The following is a 20,728-nucleotide window of genomic DNA, read 5'->3' as shown; positions in this document are numbered from 1 at the left end:
CCACCTGTACAGCTGCATGCTGGGAAGAACTCAATGGCTTCTGGTGAAAAGGGGGCAAAGAGTAGGCAAAACCATTGCTCTCCATCCCTGCACATGGTAGCACCTAGAGCTGACCAGCCACAGGGAAGGCGTACGCTGAAAGTATGCTGCATTTCCTGAATGAGTGTTGAGAATTGCTCTTTGGAGCTCTGGAGGCATTGTGCTTCTCTGTGACAGAATGTCACCTGATGCTTTCCATGGCGTGGAACTAAATGCCACAATTGAGCCCAGAGGGCCTGATCTAAAGCTCATTGAAGTCAATAGATAGAAAAACTTTTAGCTTACAAGTAAAGGCTGTTGCTTTCTTTTAATGATACTTACAGCTTTGTTTACAGCCCATTGCCATATTTCACTGGCCAAAGCCATTAGGTGGCATGATGGGCGTAGCAATTTTTACACCCTACGCCTCCCCCCGCCTTATCCTGCTTCAATTGAAGTTAATGGCAGGAATAGGCCCAGAGATTCCTTCATTGGCACAGTACCATATACAGGGCCGGCTCTAGCATTTTTGCTGACCCAAGCAGCAAAAAAAAACAAAAAAAGTTGCGATCGCGATCGGCGACAGCTCTACCGCCACTTCATTCTACGGTGGCAATTCGGCGGCTGGTCCTTCGCTCCAAGAGGGAGTGACGGCCCCGCCGCTGAATTGCCGCCAAATGGCCGGACGTGCCACCCCCCTCTTCATTGGCTGCCCCAGGCACCTGCTTGCTACGCTGGTGCCTGGAGCCGGCCCTGACCACATACTGCTATTGGGGCCACTTGTAATGTAAAAGAAGAAATGCTAGGCTCTTCAGGGCATGGATTGTCACTTCCTGTTTGTTTGCACAGCACCTGGCATGGTGAGTGAGGCCTCTAAGCATTATTATAACATAATTGATAAATAATAAGTGTTTCAGAAAAGGGGAGTGAAGATGGGAATTCTAAATAGATGAGTGGTATCAGTGAGAAAACAAACCTGAACTGGAAAGATTAGCAAAGAGAACAGATAGGCTCTCAAAAGTGTGATGGTGGAGTGAGCAGTCAGGAGAATAAGGAGATTGGAGGTGTATTAACAATTATACATATTGGGCCAAATTCATCACTGACTTATTTGTAATTCAGGGGCAGAATTTAACCCATCATGTAACATTAAATTGAAAAAAATATTGTAGTAAACTCTTCATATATGCTCTTCACATTTGTCTGAGATAAACTACAAACGTTGTGCTGTAGCAAGCCTATTGTAGCAAATTTCTTTTTTAAAGTCATGGTTTCTGAAATAAAGTTACCAATTTGATGATTCAGACTTCATAGTGGAATTCTTAGATGCAGAAATCAAAAGGCAAATTGTTAAATTCAAGATAGTTCTGAATTTCCCAGAGCAAAAAACCACTCAAACTCAACTCTTAAATCCACAGACAAAATTCTCCCCTTCCAGCTGAACTGTGGCTCTCCTCTGTGCAGTATGAATCTCTATTAATTCATTTGTATTAATTTTACTTGCACAACTCCCATTAGCAATACTGATCAAAATGGAGAACTTAGTACCACACCTGTCCCTGGCTGACTCAGATATCACTAACCTTACTCAGGTAACACTCCAATCAATTTACAAAAGAGTTTTGCCTAAATAAGCATTGAAAGGTTAGACCTTTATTTTTAAATCTTTTCCCTTGGATCCTAATACCTCTGCTATTTATTCCATGCTAATGTCCTGCCTGAGAATTTTTGCCTCTTGCTCTGTTGTCCCAGGATTTACGGGGATTCCTCTAACTATGCATCCTTGTGACCGAGAGCTCTGCTGATATGTGTATGGTCCTTCAAACCCTTGCTACTAGTCCCATTGACAACTCCAGGTGGTGAGCACTACACTTTGATAATATATGTTTGCAGGTTTGGGTCCTAGGTGGATAACAATGACACTGACCATGTGACATAGGTCTGTATTGCTACTTGGAACACCAGGTCAGGTGGGAACAGCTGCAGCACCTGAGAAGTGGTTGACAGAGGCATTATGCTTGAGTACCTTAGGGGAAATTCCATTTGAAAATCTGCAGTTTGTTCTGACCAGTTCCAGCTGGCCAAATTGGTTTTGGAAAGGAGCAACGGGTTTTGCGTACTAGCATTCCTGGAGCTACTGGCTTTCCACTTTAAACCAACCGAGCCTAGTTCAAGCCAGCAGAGAGCAGCAGAAGGATTCTGATGGAGCTTATGGAATTTCCACCCAGGTTAAGCACAATGGCGCTAGAGAAGCACCCTTGGAAGCTGTGCCCTACCTGTACTAAAGCTTTCATGTGCACTCCCCTCAGATCTGCTGTCCCAGCACTAGCAGATTGTATGCGGCAGGAAGGATTCAGTAAGCCCTTTCTCGCCATCCTTCCAGGGCAGCTGCTCTGGGGCAGTTTTAACTTGGTCCTAAATATTTAAAAGTAAACTATTTGTGCGCTGAGAGCATGTCTGATGCACAACGTCTGTTTTGTTAACCTGCCGCAATAAAAGTTCAGGGCTCTGTGTTTGCTTTCATATATTACAACCATAGTATGACACGTTTCTTGTGTGTGGGACACACTTTCAAGATAAGTATAATGCTACCAATCAGGAGTATGGACAGAGCTAATAAAGACAGGTACTTATCCTGCTGTGTTATTAATGAAATTGGTAGGCCTCGGCTGCTCTTCTGGTTGTCATAGAAACAGCCTGAGCTGTTGGCCTCTAGAAAACATAAAAGAACAGCAAATGCAAGACCACACATTCCACCCAGCCTTGTAGATTAACCAGCCTGTCAAACAAGAGCAAAGCATCAGTGGGTAGATAAAGTCTATAAAGGGGACAGCCACACAGTAAAGAGCCTCATAGACTAAACCTAGAAATGTAAGTACTTGTCTTTGTTTCGTCTTTTTTTAAAACATGCACTGCTGTGATTAAAGGAGTGGCATTTAGTATCTTCTGCTTTTTTGCAACAGGCAATTTCTCTTATAACACAATTATTTCCCTGCCATTAACTCTCTCTTCAGACTGAAAGTTGGTATTTCAAATACACGGTTTTGTTTTCACAGCGAATTGATAGCAAACGCCTTAAGACAGGAGGCTTGTCTTCTATGTGCATATACAGTTAACTGTACATTTTTGGCTCACTATAGATAGTAAAGTAACCAAATAATAAATCTATAAATAATAATGCTAAGGAATGATTTTACTATGGAAATAGTTAGCCCAATCCTGCAAACTCTTTCTTTACACAGGTAGTTCCGTTAAAGTCAATGTGAGTAACTCAGTGTGAGTAATGCCAGAATAGAAGAGTAAGAATTGGGTCCATTGTGTGTAATTTTCTATGAATAAAGCTGCCTTTTGAAAAGGAGTGAAAGAGGAGGATCAGGAAAGCAGCACCGATGAACTGTGTCTGTTCCTTCATTTAACTTGTAAATTCAGAATCATGCTAGTTATATATTACACAATAAATGAGATAAACATTCTGCTGCTATTTGGCTCTGAAATCCTAGTATCAGTGACAAAAATGTATAAATAGGAATGATAATGCAATAGTTGAAGACATGGTGTGAACTATATATAGTTCTCCTTTCTAACTTCACTGTCAACTTAATCAGTGGTCATTACTGTTTTTCATCTTCTTTTTCTTTTTTTCTTTTCCTTTTTTTAATATAGGCTCTGACCCAAAGAAAAGAAAATAATAAAATACACTTTTTACACTTACTATATCTCTGTGGTCAATAGAATCTCCATTATTTTTCCAGCCTTGGAAAATGTTTTCTGCTTAACTTAACCTCTGCCCAGGACATGTTAGAAAAGGCATAAAAAATAAAAATTAACTGCATGCAAACTTCTTGTCCTAGGACCTGATCCTGCATACACATATAAGTGGTGTTGTTTGGGGGGTGGGGGGAATAAATGGAATTTTTTTTTGCTGTAATAAAATGACTGTGCTGTTTAAAAGCTAGAATTAGCCCAATATGTTCTGTAGTCAAGAGCTTCATGAAACCCAGTGAAAATGAAAGAAATTACCAATAGAAACTAGTAATTTTGATGTTTCAACTTTTAGGTGCCCAACCTGAGACACCTTAAAGGGCCTTGATATCAAAAAGTGCTGAAGCACGTACCCTCAGAACATCAACCCTCCTTTATTTTTTCCACCAACCACACTACCTACATCTGTAAAGTTACTCATGCACATTTATGCAGGATGATGTAAGATGTCTCATATGCAAGATGATATAAAATGTCTTAGATTGGGCACCCAAAACTTGAAGCACCCAAAATCAGTAGTCACTTTTGAAAATTTAGGCTATTGTACAATTGAATAACCAAGCATTTGATTATCAATATATTGTGTTTACTAAATGAACTCATTCAGTGGGAGACTGGCACATGCATGCACTCACACAGATAGACACACATTCATGCATCTAGGCATTTTTTTGTAATACTTTATTCTTTAAAACCACTGGGAACACAGAATCCTAAAACTATTGATTTTATATATATTCAGTGTAAATGTAAAGTACATCATACTTGTAAGGTATTCTCTTCCGAAAGATTTAATAAAGTATTTTCATATAAGAGGCAAGTCTGGAAAGTTCTGAAATTGACAGCTGATATATCATTTAAAAGTAAGACAAATATATTTCCATGAAATAAATTATATGCATGTGTTTTAAGATTTCTTTTTATGACAAACTCAGGATTTGATTATACAGCCCTAACACACCCTTAGGGCAGGTCTACACTACAGCTGGGATCGATGCTCTGAGATCGATCCACTGGTGGTCGATTTAGCGGGTCTAGTGAAGACCTGTCAGATCGACAGCAGATCACTCTCCCATTGACCTCTGTACTCTACCCCCAAAGAGAAGAGTAAGGTAAGTCGACGGGAGAGTTTCTCCCGTCAACCCCCCACGGTGTAGACCCCAGGGTAACTTGACCTAAGGTATGTCAACTCCAGCTTTGTTATTCACGTAGCTGGAGTTACATAGTGTGACGGGTTCGGTCACAGAGACCCCCTTGGGACTGTCACCTGATGTGCTGAGATTACCTCTGAGCCCGTTTTCCCTGACAGCCTGGGACTTCAGAACCCTGTCTTGTTGAGCCAGACATGCTAGCCTGCTGCAACGCAGACCCAGGTCTGGTCCACATCCCCAAAGCTGCAGGCTTTAAGTGAAAACAGCTCTGCAGGTTACCTATCTCCAGCACACAGTTCCCAATGGGATCCAAACCCCAAATAAATCCATTTTACTCTGTACAAAGCTTACGCAGGCTAAACTCATAAATTGTCCACCCTCTATAACACTGATAGAGAGATATGCACAGCTGTTTGCTCCTCTAGGTATTAATCACTTACTCTGGGTTTACTAATAAACAAAAGTGATTTTATTAAGTATAAAAAGTAGGATTTAAGTGGTTTCAAGTAATAACAGACAGAACAAAGCAACAGAGGGTCCTGTGGCACCTTTAAGACTAACAGAAATATTGGGAGCATAAGCTTTCGTGGGTAAGAACCTCACTTCTTCAGATGCAAGTCATCTGAAGAAGTGAGGTTCTTACCCACGAAAGCTTATGCTCCCAATACTTCTGTTAGTCTCTGAAGAAGTGAGGTTCTTACCCACGAAAGCTTATGCTCCCAATACTTCTGTTAGTCTTAAAGGTGCCACAGGACCCTCTGTTGCTTTTTACAGATTCAGACTAACACGGCTACCCCTCTGATACTAGACAGAACAAAGTAAGTTACCAAGGAAAATAAAACAAAACACGCAAGTCTAAGCCTAATACATTAAGAAACTGAATACAGGTAATATCTCACCCTCAGAGATGTTCCAATAAGCTTCTTTCACAGACTAGACTCCTTCATAGTCTGGGCCCAATCCTTTCCCCGGTACAGACCTTGTTAGTTCCAGCAGGCATCTTAGGTGAAAAGCAGGGGATTTCACATGAGTGGGAGGACCCCCTTTGTTCTGTTCCATCCCCTTTTATAGCTTTGGCACAAGGCAGGAATCTTTTGTCTCTGGGTCCCCACCCCTCCTTCTAAATGGAAAATCACAGGTTTAAGATGGATTCCAGTATCATGTGACATGGTCACATGTCCTGTGAGAACCCAGCCTTCATTCTTCCAGAACTGGCCTCACATACCCAGGAAGGTTTTCAAGTAAACAGAGCCATTCACAACCAATTGTCCTAGTCAATGGGAGCCATAAAGATACCAAGCCACCATTAATGGCCCACACTTTGCATAATTACAATAGGACTTCAGAGTAATACTTCATATTTCTAGCTTCAGATACAAGAATGATACATTCATACAAATAGGATAAACACACTCAGTAGATTATAAGCTTTGTAATGATACCTTACAAGAGACCTTTTGCATAAAGCATATTCCAGTTACATTATATTCACACTCATAAGCATATTTCCATAAACATATGGAGTGCAACATCACATAGTGTAGCTCGACTTACCACGGTAGTGTATACATAGCTTTAGTCAATGAGCCTACTCATGTGAGTGAGGAATATTCACAAGAACATAAGAACGGCCATACTGGATCAGACCAATGGTTTATCTAGTCCAGTCTCCTGTCTTCCAACAGTGGCTGGTGCCAGATGCTTCAGAGGGAGTGAACAGAATAGGGCAATTTATTGAGTGATCCAGCCCCTGCCATCCACTCCCAACTTCTGGCAGTCAGAGGTTTAGGGACATCCAGAGCATGGGGTTGCGTCTCTGACCATCTTGGCTAATGGCCATTGAGGGACTTATACTCCATGAACTTATCTAATTATTTTTTTAACCAGTTTTACTTTTGGCCTTCACAGTATCCCCTGATGAGTTAAACAGGTTGACTGTGCATCGTGTGAAGAAGTACTTCCTTATGCATTGGCCTGCTAAACCCAGGGTTATGAGTTCAATCCTTGAGGGGGCCACTGAGGGATCTGAGGCAAAAAAATCAGTACTTGGTCCTGCTAGTGAAGGCAGGGGGCTGGACTCGATGACCTTTCGGGGTCCCTTCCAGTTCTATGAGATAGGTATATCTCCATAGTAATTTCATTGGGTGACATTTGGTTTGTATGTTACGTGAAGGAGTAAATAACACTTCCTTATTCATTTTCTCCACACCATTCATGATTTTACAGACCTCAATCATATCCTCCCTCAGTCATCTCTTTTCTAAAATGAACAATCCCAGTGTTGTTAATCTCTCCTCATATGGAAGCTGTAAACTGTTCCATACTGCTAATCATTTTTCTTGCCCTTCTCTGTACATTTTCCAATTCTAATATAACTTTTTTGAGATGGGGCAACCAGATCTGCATACAGTATTCAAGATGTGGGTGTACCATGGAATTATATAGTGCAGGGGTCGGCAATGTTTGGCACGCGGCTCGCCAGGTAGCCTGCCAGGCAAGGCAGCCACAAGGAAATAAGTACCATCTCCGTGGCCAAAGAGACTTAGGAGCACCCAGCCTAAGAGATAACAGGGTGACTGAGGCACAGAGACCTTGTGGGGTTCCAGCCCTGCCAGACTTATGGCAGGCCGGGCCAGTTTATTTACCTGCTGATGCGGCAGGTTCAGCTGATCGCGGTCCCGACTGGCCGCGGTTCGCCGTCCCGAGCCAGTAGGGGCAGTGGGAAGCCACGGCCAGCACATCCTTCACCCGCGCTGCTTCTCGTCGCCCCCATTGGCCCGGGATAGCGAACCGCGGCGAGTGGGGGCCGCGATCGGCCGAACTTGCCGCATCAGCAGGTAAATAAACTGGCCCGGCCCGCCAGGGTGCTTACCCTGGCGAGCCGCGTGCCAAACGTTGCCAACCCCTGATATAGTGGTACTATGATATTTACTGCCTTATAATCTACCCTTTTCCTAATGATTCCCAAAATTCTGTTAGCATTTTTGACTGTCACTGCACATTGAGTGGATGTTTTCAGAGAACTATCCACAATGACTCCAAGATCTCTTTCTTAAGTGATAACAGCTAATTTAGACCCCATCATTTTTGTATGTATAGTTGCGTGTGATGAAGCAGAGAGATCACCCACCAGCAGGGAAGGGATGAAAGAGAGAATTTGGGCCCAGTTAGCTCTGCCCTGTTATACCTGCAGCCAATGCCAGGCCTGGAGAGGTAGGGAAGGAAAGGAGGGGGCCTGGCTCAGTTTGGGCATGACTGGTGAAAAGGCAGGAGCTTGCTGCCTCCCTCCCTGAGGGGAAGGGTTACTAGCCTGCCAGGCAAGGCAGCCACAAGGAAATAAGTACCCTCTCCGTGGCCAAAGAGACTTAGGAGCACCCAGCCTAAGAGATAATGGGGTGACTGAGGCACAGAGACCTTGTGGGGTTCCAGCCGTGCCAGACTTATGGCTGCCCTGCCTGGAGGAACATGGGACCGCAGCAGGATGCCACCCAAATTCCACAAGGCGGCGCTTCTAGAGACAAGCCACCACAGTGATTTGGACTATAGGGACCACACCCCAAACCGAAGAGACAACAGTAGGAAGTAGCCCTGGGCAGTGGACGTAGACTCCCCAGTGGACGTTGACTCACGCAGGGCCCTGGGGTGGGACCTGGTGGAGTAGGAGGGCCCAGGTACCCCTACCCCATGGCCGTAAAACTGAGGCACCTCGATCAGAGAGGCAAAAGGCCAGAAGTCAAGTGTTCCAACAACTAGGCCACCTGGCCCTCCAAGATCCCTGTTACACTGGGATTGTGTTTTCCAATGTGCATTACTTCGCATTTATCAACAATGAATCCATCTACCATTTTCTTGCCTCATCACCCAGTTTAGTGAGATCACTTTGTAACTCTTCGCAGTCTGCTTTGGACCTAACTATCTTGAGTAGTTTTGTATTATCTGCTAACTTTGCCATCTCACTGTTTACCCCTTTTTACTGATCATTTAAGAATATGTTGAACAGCACTGGTCTCAATGCAAATCTTTGGGGGACCTTGCTATTTACCTCTCTCTACTGTGAAAACTGACCTTTTAGTCCTACCCTTTGTTTCCTATCCTTTAACCAGTTACCAATACATGAGAGGACCTTCCCTCTTATCCCAGGACTGCTTACTTTGCTTAAGAGCCTTTGGTGAGGGACCTTGTCAAAGGCTTTCTGAAAGTCCGGGTGCATTATATCCACTGGATCATGCTTGTTTACATGTTTATTGACATCTTCAAAGAATTCTAATAGATCGGTGAGACACGCTTTCCCTTTACAAAAGTCATATTGACTCTTCCCCAATAAATAGTGTTCATCTATGTGTCTGATAATTCTGTTCTTTACCATTGTAGCAGGGTGGTTACCCCACTCCTACCTGAGGGGTTTAAAACAGCCCTGGCAGAGGGCTGGGGCAAAGGGAAAAGCTACTGGGCTGATTGAGGAAGTAGCCATAGCTGGGCCACGCCCAAATCAGACCCCAGCTGGCCTGTATAAGAAGGCTGGGAGCCAGGAGCCCAAACAGTCTCTTTGCACTCAGAGAGAGAGAAGGGCCTGGCTGTAGGGAGGTAGAGACAGAGTACCTGAGTGGAGCAGGGCTGGGGACAGGCTGGGGAGTTCCAGCCTGGAAAGCCCCAGGCTGTGGTCTGGTAGGAGGTCAAGGGGTACTGGGGTTGCAGAGGGCAGCCCAGGGGTAGGCCAAGGCAGCAGGTCCAAACCCAACCTTGCCTGTGATGAGTGGCCTATACTGCAGTCTGCCCCAGGGAGTGGGGGCTAGTTGGTGACTGGCAGTGGCCTTATTCTGAGGTGAGGTAGGGATAGTGGGTGGGGATTCCCCAGGGAGGGGAGACCCTAGTACTGAGGGGTGTACTGCCAGGGGGCAGCACCCCAGATAAAAGGGCATGGGGGTCCAGGGAGGGACATGGGTGGGCAGAGGACAGGTGGCTCACAGGTCTGCAGAGGGTGCTCTGGAGCTGGAACGAGCTAATTCCCGGAGATGACCAGGAGGAGGTGCCGCAGGGGTGAGTCCACTCCTCTACAACCATAGTTTCCACCAATTTGCCTGGTACTAAAGTTAGGCTTACTGGCATGAAACTGTCACAAATGCTTCTGGAATCTTTTTTAAAAATTGGGATCATGTTAGCTATCCTTCAGTCATCTGGTATAGAGGCTGAGTTAAGTGATAGGTTACATACCCCAATTAGTAGTTCTGTAATTTTATTTTTGGATACCTTCAGAACTTATGGGTGGAGACCATCTGATCCTGGTGACTTCTTATTATTTAATCTATCAATTTGTTCCCAAACCTCCTCTATTGACACCTGCAGGCCCACCGACAGGGGGAGGGCAAAGGGGCAGTAGCCCAGGCAATTTAAAAGGGCCCAGGGGCCTGCTGCCTCTGCCACAGTAGCATTTATTTTTGGCCTGCCTAATTAAACTTTTACACTTGACTTGCCAGAGTTTATACTCCTTTCTGTTTTTCTCATTAGCATTTGACTTCCACTTTTTAAAGGATGTCTTTTTGTTTCTAACTGCCCCTCTTTTATTCTGCTGTTTTGCTGTGGTGGTTTTGTGTGTGTGTGCACTCTGTGTTTTGTTTTTGTACCTTCCATCTGAGGGTCTCAAAGTGTGGTGTGTGGGGTTTATTTATTTATTTATTTATAAACATTTGGGGCTCTAGGCAGAGCCCATGACAGAGGGCAGATTGGAGGCACAACACCCTAGTGGAAGTACTGGAATGATGGACCTAATTTTCCACTGTTATACCAAATTTACACTATTGATTGCAGTGAGGTTACTCTGGTGGAATGGAAAATCAGGCCCATTGTGCTTCAGTAGACACAATGGGTCCAATTTACTATTGCCTGGCACTTTATGTAGCCATTTGACCAATTCAAATTGGTTGTTAAATGCGGTCATCTGATTTGGTAGCATTTTACACCGCTTGGCTCTCACTTTGCACTGGTGTAAATGCCTACACATGATGCAGGCCAAAGGTGAATGACTGGGCTGGTGCAGCCACAGTGTCACCCTTCGACAGGATGCAGTGTGCACTTCTATCCACACACACCCAAGTGGGACTAGCTACAGAACTATTTGGGGGAGGTTAACTCTGCCTAGGTTGTTAGACTTATACAGTCTTTAAGGAAGACTATGGACTGCAACTGTGCCTGGCCTCTGTGCAGAGGTGCATGAGAGAGAATGTCCTTTGTACTCTCTTCTACCCATGTGCACTTATGCAGAGCTGGGAACAGTCTTGCTCTAACCAACTGACGCCCACAACACCCCTGTGAAGTAGACAAATATTATCATCCCCACTTATTGGGGGATAATGCTTGGAATATCAGGGTTGAAAGGGACCTCAGGAGGTCATCTTGTCCAACCCCCTGCTCAAAGCAGGACCAATCCCCAACTAAATCAGCCCAGCCAGGGCTTTAAGCCTGACCTTAAAAACCTCTAAGGAAGGAGATTCCACCACCTCCCTAGGTATCCCATTCCAGTGCTTCACCACCCTCCTAGTGAAATAGTGTTTCCTAATATCCAACCTAAACCTCTCCCACTGCAACTTGAGACCATTACTCCTTGTTCTGTCATCTGGTACCACTGAGAACAGTCTAGATCCATCCTCTTTGGAACCCCCTTTCAGGTAGTTAAAAGCAGCTATCAAATCCCCCCTCATTCTTCTCTTCTGCAGACTAAACAATCTCAGTTCCCTCAGCCTCTCCTCATAAGTCATGTGCTCCAGCCCCCTAATCATTTTTGTTGCCCTCCGCTGGACTCTTTCCAATTTTTCCACATCCTCCTTGTAGTGTGGAGCCCAAAACTGAACACACTACTCCAGATGATCATTCCCCTCTATTCGACATTGGTGAGGCCTCAAGTCCCTCGATCTGCTGGCAATGCCACTACTTATACAGCCCAAAATGCCATTAACCTTCTTGTCAACAAGGGCATACATGATTCATACCCAGCTTCTCATCCACTGTAACCCCTAGGTCCTTTTCTGCAGAACTGCTGCCTAGTCATTCGGTCCCTAGTCTCTAGCAGTGCATGGGATTCGATCGTCCTAAGTGCAGGACTCTGCACTTATCCTTGTTGAACCTCTTCAGATTTCTTTTGACTCAATCCTCTAATTTGTCTAGGTCCCTCTGTATCCTATCTCCACCCTCCAGCATATCTACCACTCCTCCCAGTTTAGTGTCATCTGCAAACTTGCTGAGGGTGCAGTCCACTCCATCCTCCAGGTCATTAATGAAGATATTGAACAAAACCACCCCAGGACCAACCCTTGGGGCACTCCGCTTGATACCAGCTGCCAACTAGACATGGAGCCAACTACCCGGTGAGCCCAACAATCTAGCCAGCTTTCTATCCACCTTGTAGTCCACTCATCCAGCCCATACTTCTTTAACTTGTTGGCAAGAATACTGTTGGAGACTGTATCAAAAGCTTTGCTAAAGTCAAGGAATAACATGTCCACTACTTTCCCCTCATCCACAGAGCCAGTTATCTCGTCATAGAAGGCAATTAGGTTAGTCAGGCATGACTTGCCCTTGGTGAATCCATGCTGACTGTTCCTGATCACTTTCCTCTCCTCTAAGTGCTTCAGAATTGATTCCTTGAGGACCTGCTCCATGATTTATCCAGGGACTGAGGTGAGGCTGATTGGCCTGTAGTTCCCTGGATCCTCCTTCTTCCCTTTTTAAAAGATGGGCACTACATTAGCCTTTTTCTAGTCATCCGGCACATCCCCCGATCACCACGAGTTTTCAAGGATAATGGCCAATGGCTCTGCAATCACATCCACCAACTCCTTTAGCACCTTCAGATGCAGTGCATCCGGCCCCATGGTCTTGTGCTCGTCCAGCTTTTCTAAATAGTCCTGAACCACTTCTTTCTCCACAGGGGGCTGGCTACAATTATTCTTGTTCCCCTTGGGTCTGTTTTTATATTAATTTGCCTCACTTAATTTTAAACATCACAGCCCCAAGTCTCTGAAAATGTTTTCTTCCAATATCTACAAAAACATCTAGTGAGAGTGACAGGCTGCTGTGATACCACATGCTTGACTAAACAAAACACTAACCGTGTCAGTGACTGAACCAGTGGCATTCACTAGCTTGCTATTTCAAAAGAATGCTAATTTGCATCCTTCACATGCCCAGGCCTGAACAAGAATAGTCCTTCTGTGGTATCTAAGGCCCCAATCCTGCAAACACATAATCACACATACTTTTACTTGCTTGAATAGTCCTACTGGAGTCCGTGGGGCTACTCACCTGAGTTAAGTTATGTACTTGCATGAGTGTTTGCAGGCTCTGAGTATAAGGTTACAGTTTTACAGAGTTCATCTTCAAAAGAAAAATTATTCAACCTATGAACAAGTCTGTGTCCTTATACCCAGCAGCATTCCTGCTACGACTGTTTGGCTGCTTCACTTAAAGATAGCAGCCTTAACTTCCCCTGTGCAAGATATTTTAAATATAATTTGCAGTTTAATAACAATAATAGCAGATCATATTGTGGTCTTGAATCTGCAGCCTCAAAGTCTTTAGAACGTCAACTCTAATCATTTGGTTATTGAACCAGAGGCTATTAGTGCTGGGGGTTTTCTATATTTATCTGCGGTCTAATAAATACATACATAAACTGACTAAACAAAAAACCTCATAAATCCTATTCTGTCATCATCCGCCACAGTGAACCAACTACAGATTCCCTTATAGTAAACTGGACATTCTGGGCCAAACCCAGGACGTCTACTGCCTCCACAGCATGGATCCCATGATGGCTTCATGGTAAGGCCAGGTATCTCATCTGATATGAAGGCTTATAAAGGGCCTGATTCTCATTTACAGTAAGGCCCCTTTACACCATTATGCAATGTAAATATCATTTACACTTGTTTTGAGGTTTCCTTACACTGCCAGGTTGGATTTAGTGTTCTTATCATTAAGAACATAATTTGTAATTCCATTGAATTCAATGAAGTTACTCATGTCCTTAATGTTAAGCATATGAATAAGTCTTTGCAGGATGTCCTTGGAGATATGGTTTCACAGAGTTACAGGTTAGAACTAAAGTTATGTCCAGAAAATTTGATAGGTTTTCATGTAAATATTAAGATAATCTTTATGCTGTGTATAGTGGGAAGAGGAGGGTGTCATTCTTGTTTCTTCAAAGGCCAGAAAGATGCACATCAAAAACTTTGAGGTAGTTACAATTTGAACATAAACACAACCATCTTAAGGAAATCCCAGGTGTTCTTTTAAATCACTTTTCTAGAGACAGTCAGTATTAAATATAAAAATATACAAAGATGAAAACAAGTCTGGCGCTCTCTTTGCTCATTAAGGCTAACTAATTCAAGTGCTAAAAAAGTTTGCTTTTTTTCCCCTTTCTTCTGCTTCCGTCTTGCGATTTCTATGTGAGAAGGTTAGTAACTTCTTAACTCTTCTTGTGAAGATATTTAAATAACACAAAGCAGTGATCACCAGCCTGTGCCTTTTGAGCCTTTTCAGAGTTCTAAATGTGGCTCTTCTGCTGTGCATGTGTCTGAAAGGTTCTCTGCATGCTCTGTCTGGACCCTGTCAGAAAGCATGCAGTTGTGATTAATAGTTCTCCCTGTCTACCTGATGTATGTGTATTGCTCTATCTGGCATAAAGCTGCTGTGGCGTCAGACCCAATACCTGTGTGAATGCAAAAATCTTTAGTGTGGGAGGGAGGGATAGTTATTTTTTTTTAAATACAAAAAATAACTTTTAAATAGCATGGCCTGATTTAAGCCAACAAAACCAAAGGAAAATTATGTAGTGATGGCGGCCAGTCCACCCTTACTGTCGTGCTTACCTACGTATTGCAGCACATGAATTGTGAAATACAGCACATAGTTCTGACATCCTGTCATCTCTATGAATAAGAGGAGAGATGGTCAGTCTTCATAGAGTTCTAATTCTAAATGTCTTTGCTTTTGTCCAACACCCTTAACATTATTTTGATATAGGTCTAGGTTTTGTTTTGTGGTGGGTTTTTTTAATTCAATCTGTGTACTTTAGCCAGGCTCACAAGACTCTATGGATTAAGCTCCTCAGTGCTTGATACAGCAATTTCACATAGTCACATGTAAACACAAGCAATCAATGAAGATTAATTACTCTTTCTTCTGAATAGAGAATGAAAGAGAGCACCCTGTGAAGAAGTTAATTGTATAGTCTTGAAGCTTCCACTGAATGGGATTAGCTTCCCTGGGACAGCAGCATTCTTGCACAACACCCACAGACTATTGCTTTTTTGCTTTCCCTAATATACAGCAGATCTGCAACTAACTGAAAAATTACTGGGCATGATCAAACCAAATTCAAGCATTTAAAATAAGAAACAATAAAAAACATAAATAAAATACCCCCCTCCCCAAATTCCCTTTATTACCAGAAGCTGGTAAGAAAAGAGAAAAATCATCTAGCAAGGAAGCTTTTTGGACAGTGTGCTTTAAAATGCTGAAAAACTGGCACAATATTAAAAAACAATATTGAAACAATCAAAGCTGAATCATTCTGATGGTCAGTTAATGACCAATGTGACTTTCAGCTAGCTTTTCTTTTCTTAAAAAAAAAAAAAAAAGCCAAACTTAGGTAACTTAAAATTGTCTATTCAGGATCAAATCCTCTGCTAACATATGCATGCCAAACTGTCTTGAAGTCAGTGGCATTGTTACTGCTTATGGCAGTGATTGATATGACCTGTTGGATTGTTTGTTTCCATCTGAAAGCGAAAGTTCAGCTGAGGACACAGCTTCTTTGCCTCCTTGTATAACTGAATGGCCTCATCCCTGGAGCAGGTACAGGGGTGAAAGTAACTTAAAGGACTTACCAATACAGCGGAGTCCTGAGCAGGCGTGGCCTCCACTGGAAGAGGTGGGGCCTCAACCAGAAGAGGCGGGGCCTTTCAAGATTTAAAGGCCCCAGGGCTCCGGCAGTGATTTAAAGGGCCCAGGGGTCCCTGCAGTTGCTGGAGCCCTGGGCCCTTTAAATCACCGCCAGAGAAGCCGGTCCAGTCCCGCACAGCGTACCGGACTGTACCGGCTTACTTTAATCTCTGAGCAGGTAGCAGACTTGCTACCCCACTCCTATAAAGCTGGCACTCAAAGGATTGAGGAACTCTGTAGGAAAGTGCTGAGTCACATCTTTCCTCATGTTCTTGTGTGGAAAGAGCAATACACTCCTTAGCAGTGAGTATGTATTGATTCAATCTGAACTGAAGTAACAGTGAGTCAGCATCTGGGGCAAGACTCTTCAAAAGAGAAACAAGTTAAATCCAACACAGTAACTGGTTCTCTATTTATTACTTATCTTTTATGCTCTGTCAGCAGGCATTTCTAGGCACAGGGAAAAAACTGGCCCAGAGACCCAATTCTGTGTTCTGAGTGTACTTTTCACTATGCTCTATTATAACATTGGCTTATAAATTCTGAAAGAGAATTGTATTTGGTTTTTTTTATGTGATACCCAGTACATCACAAGTTCCGTTAGCATTAGATATCCTTCAGCAGGATGGTTGACCATGATTCTGGTCTTAGACAGATGAATATACACTGTTTCTTGTTCAGCTTTCTTATATCAGAAATGTAATTTGTTTATTCTCTCAAAATCTGTCGTCTTGGACTGAAAACTACTGGGTCACCTGCATACCATTCAGTGATCCAATTCTTGCACTGACCTTAATAATCACCTTGAAAGTTTCTGAATTTACAAACTTCTCTACTGGATCAGCTGCCTCTTGCGCTAGACATTTTTCAGTTTTAATGTATAGTTGAAGGAAATGACACAAATGTGAATGTAAAGTTAGTCGGCCAAATATGTAACCTGCACTGTTTGTCTTGTTTAATAGTTTGCAAAGTTCATTCATATGTACTAATTTTTGAGGGGTGGGGAGGTGGTTAGGTTTCAAAACTTTACCCACAAGTCATTTCTTAGAACTTCCAACAGAATGGAGATAAAAACATTAGAGAGGAAATGGATATTACTAACATCTCACGAGCAACAATGAGAAACAATATAAAATATATTTAAATTACACCTCTAAATTGTGGTGGAGGAAGTGGAAGAGGTAGTTGGTTTCTAAATACAAAAAATAACTTGTAAATAGAGTGCCCTGACATCAAGCCTGCCCTCTTGTCGTCCATCTGCATGCTGAATGATTGTATCATAATGCACACACAAGAGGACAGAATGAAGTTTTCATGAGCTTTGCAACCTTAAACATATTTTAATGTAGTTTGTTGTGACACCATTTCCTAGGTTTTGGGGAAGGTGGGAATTATGGAGGAGTGTGTGATTTTGTTTGTTTGTTTCCTTTAAGGAAAAGGAACAAACAGATTCTACTGTGTGCACCTGTAACAGTCCCCCTGCCCCCTCATGAGTCATCAGAAGGGTTGGATCCACAGACTTTCAACACTGTAGCACAGTCTGCCACTACCTGAACTACCCAGCTAACAACATTACTTAGCAACAGAAGAAGACTCACTTTACAGAGGGGAAGATGGGTTGCTTGGTCCAGATGCTGAGTCCAGGGGCTGCTCAGGGAAACCCAGACTGGCCTGACTTTCTCTCTTCCCCATCCTCAGGAACTGGGGCAGCTCCTGCCCCAGGTGTTGCCCTCAGTGGGAGAGACTGGCTATTGGCACCAAGGAGTGGCTGAGAGGAGCCCTGGCCCCATCTTTCTCTCTTCCCCTCAACAATTAGATGTTGGGGAAGTGCCTACCCCATGTGGTGCCTAGGAGTATGTGTATGCATGTGAATGGGCCACTGAGAGCATAGGCTGGGTTTGGAGATTTGTGGGGCGCTCAGCCTGGCTGCCTCTCATAGACTCATAGGGTATGTCTACACTACGAGAGTATTTCGATTGTACTTAAATCGAATATGTGGAATCGATATTACAAAGTCGAACGTGTGTATCCACACTAAGGACAGTAATTCGACTTTGTGAGTCCACACTAACGGGGCAAGCGTCGACATTGGAAGCGGTGCACTGTGGGCAGTTATCCCACAGTTCCCGCAGTTCCCGCTGCCCATTGGAATTCTGGGTCGAGCGCCCAGTGGCTGCTGGGGGAAAAATGTGTCGAGGGAGGTTTTGGGTAACTGTCGTCATCCAACTGTCACTCCCGCCCTCCCTCCCTCCCTGAAAGTGCCGTTGGGCAATCAGTTCGCGCACTTTTCTGGTGAGTGACAGCGCGGACGCCACAGCACTGCGAGCATGGATCCCGCTGTGACCATTGCTGCAGTTATGGCCATTGTCAACACCTCGCAGCTTATCATCCACCTTTCCCAGAGGCAGATGCTGAGAAATCAGGAGAGGAGGCTACGGCAGCGCGCTGAGGACATGAAGTCTGAGAGTGGCACAGACCTCTCGCAAAGCATGGGACCCTGCGCAGTGAACATCATGGTCACAATGGGTCATGTTGATGCTGTGGAATGGCAATTCTGGGCCCGGGAAACAAGCACAGACTGGTGGGACCGCATAGTGCTGCAGGTCTGGGATGAATCACAGGGGCTGTGAATCTTTCGTATGCAGAAGGGAACTTTCCTGGAACTTTGAGTTGCTGTCCCCTGCCCTGAAGCGCAAGGACACCCGGATGCGAGCAGCCCTGACTGTCCAGAAGCGAGTGGCCATAGTCCTCTGGAAGGTTGCAACGCCAGACAGCTACCGGTCAGTCGTGAATCACTTTGGCGTCGGGAAATCTACCGTGGGGGTTGCTGTGATGCAAGTAGCCAACGCAATCATTGAGCTACTGCTGTCAAAGGTAGTGACCCTTGGAAACGTCCAGGTAATCATAGATGGCTTTGCCGCGATGGGATTCCCAAACTGCGGTGGGGCTATAGATGGAACTCACATCCCTATCCTGGGACCGGACCACCAGGCCAGCCAGTACATTAACCGAAAGGGCTACTTTTCAATGGTGCTGCAAGCACTGGTGGACCATAGGGGACGTTTTACTAACATCAACATAGGATGGCTGGGCAAGGTTCATGACACTCGTGTTTTCAGGAACTCTGGTCTGTTTAGACGGCTGCAGGAAGGTATTTACTTCCCAGACCAGAAAATAACTGTTGGGGATATGGAGATGCCTATAGTGATCCTCGGGGACCCAGCCTACCCACTAATGTCCTGGCTCATGAAGCTCTACACAGGCGCCCTGGACAGTGGAAAAAGAACTCTTCAACTACCAGCTGAGCAAGTGCAGAATGGTGGTGGAGTATGCTTTTGGACGTCTCACGGGGAGATGGAGAAGCTTACTGACTCGCTCTGATCTCAGCGAAACCAATATCCCCATCGTTATTGCAGCTTGCTGTGTGCTCCACAATCTCTGTGAGAGCAAGGGGGAGACCTTTATCGCGGGGTGGGAGGTTGAGGCAAATAGCCTGGCTGCTGATTACGCCCAGCCAGACAGCCGTGCGATTAGAAGACGTGCTGTGCATCCGGGAGGCTTTGAAAGCTAGGTTCCTCAGTGAGCAGGGTAATCTGTGACTACTAAGTTTGTTTAAAGAGAAGCTGAACCTGCCCCTGTTTCTTTACCCATTTACTGCTGACTATCCTCTCCAGCTACATACCCCGTTCACCCCGTCCCCCCCTCCAACACACGTTTAAAAATAAAATAAACGGAACAATGTTAATTAACACTGTTTTCTTTATTACGCATTTCACGGTAAAGTGTTGAAAGTGGGACACAGACTGTGGTGGGGAGCGGGCGTACTGATGGAAAGAACACTTCTAAACCAGAGGAATGACAGGCTCCTGCTCCTAGAGAGGTCCGCAGTGGTGGTGGACTGGTGGTTTCAACGGAGCCTGCCACCCCTCCTTTTCGGGACTCTGTGTGTGGGGGCTATGTGACTTTGTGGCGGGGGAGGACAGTTACAGATCCCCTGCTGCGTGGCTCTGTGATCCAGGACAGGGACCGCTGCATAAGATCTCTATCCGCCCTCCCCCGCCACAAAGTCACATGCCCCCCCCCCCCGCCACAGAACATGAAAACCACCTCCCAGACTGACCAGGGTATCTAGTGACTGCAATGTGTGTGTGACCTTCTGCTGCACCTGCCCCCATGTCTGTACCCTGGTAAAGGTGACTGTCCTCTCCAATTACCACCCCCCTTCGCCCCCTTCAAACACAGTCTCCCCTAAAAGAACATGATGGATACTGTAATTAACAGAAATGTATCTTTTATTAACAACTACACACTTAGGGGATGAAACTGGGACGGGGGCTTGGGTGAAGCAGGAAGGAAAAGACTTATCAAATTTTTGGGAATGAGAGCCTTCTGCTACTTGAGCAGTCTGCAGGGGTGGAGTGACAGTTTTCACGGCACCTGCCACCCCTCCTTCTTGGGACTTTGGGTGACTTTGGGTGGGGGGGGGTATGGGACTTTGTGGCAGGGGATGGCGGTTAGAGAGACTGCAGCGGGGCTCTGTCCTCCTGCCTCTGGTCCTGAAGAACAGCCACAAGGTGCCGGAGCGTGTCCGTTTGCTCCCTCATTAGTCCAAGCAGCGTTTGAGTCGCCTGCTGGTCTTCCTGCCGCCACCTCTCCTCCCATTCGCTGTGTGCTCGCTGGTATTGCGACATGTTCTCCCTCCACTGGGTCTGCTGGGCCGCATCGGCTTGGAAGCAGCCCATACGTTCTGAGAACATGTCGTCCCGTGTCCTTTTCTTTCTACGCCTAATCTGCGCCAGCCTCTGCGAGGGGGATGGCAGGGTAGGTCGGGAGACATTCGCAGCTGTGGGTTGGGA

General features: G+C 44.9%; 1 protein-coding gene across 3 annotated transcripts in view; it reads left to right on the top strand.

The window, feature by feature from the left end:
* Positions 1-2,690: 2,690 nt before the first annotated feature.
* EPCIP (exosomal polycystin 1 interacting protein) overlaps positions 2,691-20,728 on the top strand; it is a 38,871-nt gene continuing 20,833 nt past the window's right edge. The window contains exon 1 of one of the 3 annotated variants that reach the window (XM_024102766.3): positions 2,691-2,889. The gene's annotated coding sequence lies outside the window, so the exon portion shown is untranslated. The remainder of the gene's footprint in view (positions 2,890-20,728) is intronic. The other 2 variants (XM_042855772.2, XM_005283920.4) reach the window with 2 other exon arrangements.

This window comes from Chrysemys picta, chromosome 1, assembly GCF_011386835.1.
Source record: "Chrysemys picta bellii isolate R12L10 chromosome 1, ASM1138683v2, whole genome shotgun sequence".
In the NCBI taxonomy this organism is placed as follows: Eukaryota; Metazoa; Chordata; order Testudines; family Emydidae; genus Chrysemys; species Chrysemys picta.
The sequence above is the reverse complement of the archived record's forward strand: the minus strand, read 5'-3'. Positions and strand labels throughout refer to the sequence as shown.